The sequence below is a fragment of the Amblyomma americanum genome, chromosome 10, assembly GCF_052857255.1.
Source record: "Amblyomma americanum isolate KBUSLIRL-KWMA chromosome 10, ASM5285725v1, whole genome shotgun sequence".
Taxonomy (NCBI): domain Eukaryota; kingdom Metazoa; phylum Arthropoda; class Arachnida; order Ixodida; family Ixodidae; genus Amblyomma; species Amblyomma americanum.
Window position 1 is genome coordinate 102,697,295 of NC_135506.1, and position 6,222 is coordinate 102,703,516.

The following is a 6,222-nucleotide window of genomic DNA, read 5'->3' on the forward strand; positions in this document are numbered from 1 at the left end:
GATCCTTTGCCCTGCAGTGGGTGTAGTAAGGCTGATGATGATGATGATATATGTATTGTGCTTATGCTATCTTCCGACATGAAAATGCAATACTCTTTGTTACTTTAGCTTCAGTCGGTGCAGTGGTTTTGCACATCTATTTTTTGTGTAACGAGTGTCCGGAAAATAAATCACTACATATGTAAATACGTTGTGCAACCGTTGTATGCCTTGTAAAGAGGGGCCTGAACCTCATCAAGTGAACTATTTTTCACTTTTGTTCGAGCCCCTACCGCTTTGACGGAAAATAAATCATATCATATGATATCATAGTGAAATAATCCTCATTTTTGACTGTATAAAAGTTCTCCGTATATAATTCATTTTACTGTGCATTATATTTCTTCACTATTTATTAATGTTTCACCATGAAAACACTTCTGTTAAGATTGCCCTGACGTACAGCTATAATTAGCCTTGTGCTTGATTTTTATAATAAAATTGTTTATAGCTGTTCTCTTTTTTCTATAGATTTCCTACTGCACCTAAGCATACATTGCTTGTGGGTGGGTAGGCAGATAAGCAGACATACCGGGCAAGCATGTGTGTTACAAAGAAACATCTTACTGCTCATATAATGGCATGTTTGCTTGATATAATGGCACACTAGCTCATTTTATAAATAATTTATTTATCACAGCACCCACAGCATCTCAAATGGCATTACAGTGGGAGGGAGGGTATTGCAATGAAAGAGAAAGAAAAAAGAAGTACAAGTGAATTGCCATGGGCACGAAAAAACATGATTAAAAAAACACTGCAACAATGAACCACAAAAACAGACAGCAACAACTGTACCAAAAACACATGCCATACATACATATAAAAGGAGAAGAAACAATAAATGGCAAATAATACATAAACACATAGTTATCACAGTACACATTTCGTTCAAGCAAATAGGGAGTCTAAGAATAGGAGGCCACAAATGGTTAAGGGGATAGGGGAACAGCTGAGCGCCAGTGTGCATGTGCAGAACAACCGAGGGCCGCAATTGTTCTCCACTGGCTCACTGCTATTTCCTTATCCATCCAACCGGTTGAGTCCTCCTTATCTAAAGCTCTCTAATCTTAATCCACAATTTGTGAACCTGCAACAAGCAGGTTTGCAGGATATACACCTCTAGCATAGTCTGAGACTATGTGTAGCAATTCCATCCTCAGATGGCTTTGCATTTGCTGTGGCACCCTTGACATTGCTGGGTGCAGCGACAATAAAAAGTGTTTTGCATCGTCCATATACTGCTGAGCCGCAAAGGCGGTTCTAACAGCATCGAGCCTCGCATCAACAGCCTCCAGTTCAGCTGCCCGCTTATGTGGCCTTTGTGAACTGCTGTGCGGGTGCTTTTTTGTGCTTCTTTGCACATGGGGCACACCAGGGGCAGCAAATATAGCCTCAAGTGGCTCCGGTTCATCGGGTGAAGCTCGTTCTTGTATGTCTTCCTCTCCCGGACACATTTCATATTGGGAATCATCCCCCGGCGCTTGCTCCTCATCGAAGCTGCTTTCTGGTTGCATGTTGCCATGACTACTGCAAGTAAAGCAGGTTGTCAGAGGCAATAAGTAAATGAAAGCATACGATCAAGCTCAGCAGATCTAGCTTCTCAAATGAAATTATGAAACTGGGTTTTATTTAATGGGAATATTGTAGTCTTGGTCACGCAATGCGTTGTAAAGAAACAAAGAAGCAGAGGCAGCAGCTCCCCGGGAAGAAACGACAAGCTGTGGGAAAATGCTACCAAACAGGAACAGACGGCAGCAGAAACGTGGGGGCCCTTGGAGACACCCGAACCGCGGCACTTGAAAGAGAGCGGACAAAAGGCCGCCAACTGCACGGGGCCTTTAATTGGCAGCGACATTAGGGAGAGCCGCGCGGTCGGCAACGGACGGCGCTTCTGCTCTGCACGCCCGCGAGCGGTCTCTTTCCCGAACGAACTCCAGATGTCGGCCACGGCGCAGGTGTGGGGACGCGACCATCAAACCATGTGCACGTGCGGGGGAGACAGAAAGAGTGCCTCGAGGACATTGAGAGAGAAAAAGCGGATGGAACAGTTTTTGTCCCCGTGTGATTTGTCCGCTATTAATCGAACCCTTAAGTTTAAAGTTCAAAGTTGTAGCATTATCGCTAGATTCAGAAAAAGCTACTGCACATTACATACGTTATTCATTAGGCAGTACATGTATGTGGGTGCTTACCGACGTGGTTCTAGGATGTCTTGCATGAATCTCATTCGTTCCATGTAGGGCCACCGGCTCTTCACTGACCCGCCGCTGGACCCACTCCGCGTGCAGTCTTTTAAATCCTTCAATTTTCGGCGGAACGAATCTTTCAAATTGCGCCACCGCGCTTGAAGTTCGTCTACTGTTACTGCGTAGTAAAGAAAACAAGACACAAAGTTCAGGAGAAGGCATTTTTCCTTCGGTTTAGAAAACCGTAACTAGCCACAATTAAAGCATGCATAACATGCCAGAGCTACAAACATCAGACTTTAATGCGAACACAACGGCTTCATTTAATAGTGCACGGCTTTTTTACATGCATGCTGACAGATTAGAAAGCTTTAGCGCAACGCTACAACAGTTGCTGGCCTGCAGCGGTGCTTCACTTTTAGGACGCTCGGCCTGCGCTTGAGGACACTGGTTCGATACTGGCCGTGGCGGCCGCGTTTCGATGCAGGCGAAATGCAAGGCGCCTGCCCGTGTACCAACTAGACAGTGATAGCGCCTGCAAATCGAAACGCACGGTGATTTCTAAGCATGCGAGAACAGCAAAATTACATACCTGATTGATCAATTTCCTTCAAAACATCTAGCACGTCTTGCCACAGGTGGCTGCGGTTCGTCTTCCGATATTCATTCAATGAAACGTTCCACAGAAGTGGTCGCTTCTCCATTTCATCTATCAAAATTTCGTTAAACAACGTGCGCGACATCGTAGCAGAGCAGAAGTTCGCGGCGCGCCTTTCCGAAGCAGACAGCCGGAGGATAGTCAAAATAACGCGCCGCCAAATTTCGACGGTTTCCCTTCCGTCATTTCCTGTCATGTCGCTGAACTCCTATTGGCTGACTACTGTGGCCGTCGCTGCGACAGCACCGACGCTGCGACAGTGCGACCAACATGTTGAAAGTCTGTCGCAGTGGCCCTGCGACAAGAACGACGCGCATTTCTGTCGCACAGCGGCAGAAATCGCACTGCGCTGCGGCAACAATCGCACCATGTGAAACAGCCTTTACGCGGCGGTGTCCGGCGCCGAGCTCAACGCCAGCAAAAGCCGGGCCCTTCGTTTTGGAGCCTTCAGTGATCACCGACCGGTGCCCATTCCTTTCGTGGACGGGCTCCGGGTAATAATATTAATAATAATTGGTTTTTCGGGGAAAGGAAATGGCGCAGTATCTGTCTCATATATCTTTAGACACCTGAACCGCGCCGTTAGGGAAGGGATAAAGGAGGGAGTGAAAGAAGAAATGAAGAATAGGTGACGTAGTGGAGGGCTCCGAAATAATTTCGACCACCAGGGGATCTTTAACGTGCACTGACATCGCACAGCACACGGGCGCCTTAGCGTTTTTCCTCCATAAAAACGCAGCCGCCGCGGTCGGGTTCGAGTGCTGGGGTTCCTTTTCGAGCAGAGCGGTGTGTCGTACCGGACATGGGATGAAGTTGTCGCGCGCATGACGAGTGCACTAGCGATGTCGGCGCAGTTCGGCCTCTCCATGGAGGCAAAGAGAGTCGTTGTAAAGGCCCGCGCGTGCGCCTTTGCGCACTATGTTGCCCGCATAGCGGTGATGCCGCGCCTCACCTGTCAATGGAAATGCGCGGATCCGTTCGTTGGAGGCAACGCTACGCAGCAGAGGGTCCAAAGACAGGACGAACAACGCCGGAGAGAGAGGGCATTCATGGCGCACGCCTCGTGTCACCGGAAAGGGAGGGGTTTCCGACCCGTTCACCAAGAGTTTGGCCGTAAGGCCCCTGTACAGCAAGGCAATGCTCAATCAAGATCCTAGGCAGCCCAAAACATCGCAGAACGGAGAACAGGTAGCGATGCTTTCTACCTTTCAAAGGCCTTAGCTTGGTCTAGGGATACAAAAACCCCGCTAGTCCTTTTCGCGGGTGCGTATGCGAACACATCGCGCGTGAGAGTGAGCGACGCAAAAATCGAGCGCCATGCACAGCGGAAACCTTGAAGGGGCTAACGAGGTTTGGCAAAAGAAGACGCAAGCGACTGACCAGGAGCGAAGCGACTAGTTTGTAGTCAGTATTAAGCAGGGTTATCGGCCGCCACGCCGCGGGGCATGACGACGCCATTCCCTGCTTTGGCACCAGCACGACCCAGCCAACACTAAAAGACTGTTGTTTAGCTCCCCCTCGAGGAAGGCATTCAGCAGACGCGTGAGCAAATCGCCCAGCACATCAAGAAAGGTGCAGTTCCATTTAGAATCACATCTCCACCTAGAATACAGCTCATCTCGCAATGAGACTTATAGAGAAGAGAGAGAAGCTGTTGCCAGGAAGAAAGAAAAGGAAAGTGCACAGGCCTGCTCACTGGCTCAAGCCGAGCCACAATCGCTACGACGTGCAGATAGTAGGAGAGTTGAAAGATGGTTATATACACGCCGACAACAAGGGGCACCCATCAGGGGCAGTTTTGAACCGAATTCGGTAAGCAAATAAAATCCTAGGGGTTCTGGTATAAAAATAAAACCGCAAATAAAAAATAGGTAAACATTTTATACATAGAATTAATTATTATAGTATTACCATATCGCAACGGAAGCCGATTTCTAGGCCCACCTTGGCCACCATAATAAAAAACGAAGCAAATTCCGTTTTGGGACGTAACTTTAAGGGGTGTAACTCGGCAACGGGTAGATTTGCATGGTGGACCCGATTCTTCGGCGGGCGCTCGAAGCGAGCGGACGTGTTTTTTAGCTCTCTGCTCCTTCGGACGCTGGGCCTAAGGCTTCGCGGCGTTGCGGGGTCTCCCCATGGATGCCACACGCCGTGAACGAGCGAAGACCTGTGTTCGGCGGTGACAATGAGCAACGCAGGGCAGGCCGCTCACGCTCACGATCACGGAGACGAACGCCATCCAGAACAAGGTCGTCCAGAACCATTCGGCGAATGCAGACCGAGATCGCTGATCTGCGGGACACGGTGAGGTGCCTGACGGCGGCGCTCATCAGCACCTCGGAGAACCTCGAGTCCGTCATCGGGACCTTGGACGTGTCGCCGGCGGACCCACGCGTTCTAGCCTTGAGGGACGCCATGGCGCTCGCTCACCTGACGCAGAATTCCATGGAGGCTCCCTCCCCGCCTGCGGCCACCCCTGCGCTTCCTGCCGCCATTGCTACACCTGGGGAACCGGCTGTGATGCCCTCTCCCCCTGGTGCTGCTGTTGCGCAGGCAGAGGCTCTCTTTTTTTTCTTTTTTTTATGCCTCACCATAATTTATGATGCTGCTGCTGCGGGCTCACCGCGGACACCTGCAGCCGAGGAGAGCATGTGCACCCCAATGGACGAGTCTGCTCTCCGGAAACGGCGACGCTCAACGGGCTCCGAGGAGGAGAGGGACTCGGAAACCAAAAGGGACATCGCGGTGGCAAAGCGGGAAGCCCGAAGCCCCCCCACCATCACTGTTCCCTCTCCCTCCACACTCGAAGGAGCAGGGCCTTCCCAGCACGAGCCCCATGGAGCCCACCTCCAGCCTGCTGCTGATGCTGCTGCTGTTGCTGCTGGGGCGACGGCGTCCGGAAGAAAACCAGGTGCGACCTCATCAAAACCCGCCGCACGAGACCAGGCTGCGGCTGGGGCTTCGTCTGCTGGCAGCGAGCGCGCCCAACACCGTGGCGCGCCGCAGCAATGCGCCGCAGACAGCGGCGACGCTGATGCTGGGGCCAGCCTGGTCCCGTGGCGCATTATCACTACCAAGGCGCTGCGGCGTCGGAGTGCTGCCCTGGAGCGAGCCGCGGCTGCCGTGGAGGTCCCGTTCAGCCTGGTGGAGACGGCGCTGTTTCGGCCGGCGAACCGGTGCACCGCCTTCACCAGGGAACAGGGCTGGGAGTTGGCCGAGGAGATCGGATCCCGGCCGGGCGTCCTCGCCGTCCGGGTAAACATGCGGCTGAATGTGGTGGCAGTGGACGCGAGGAGCAGCGATGCTCTCCAGGCCCTGCTAGCCACAGCCGTC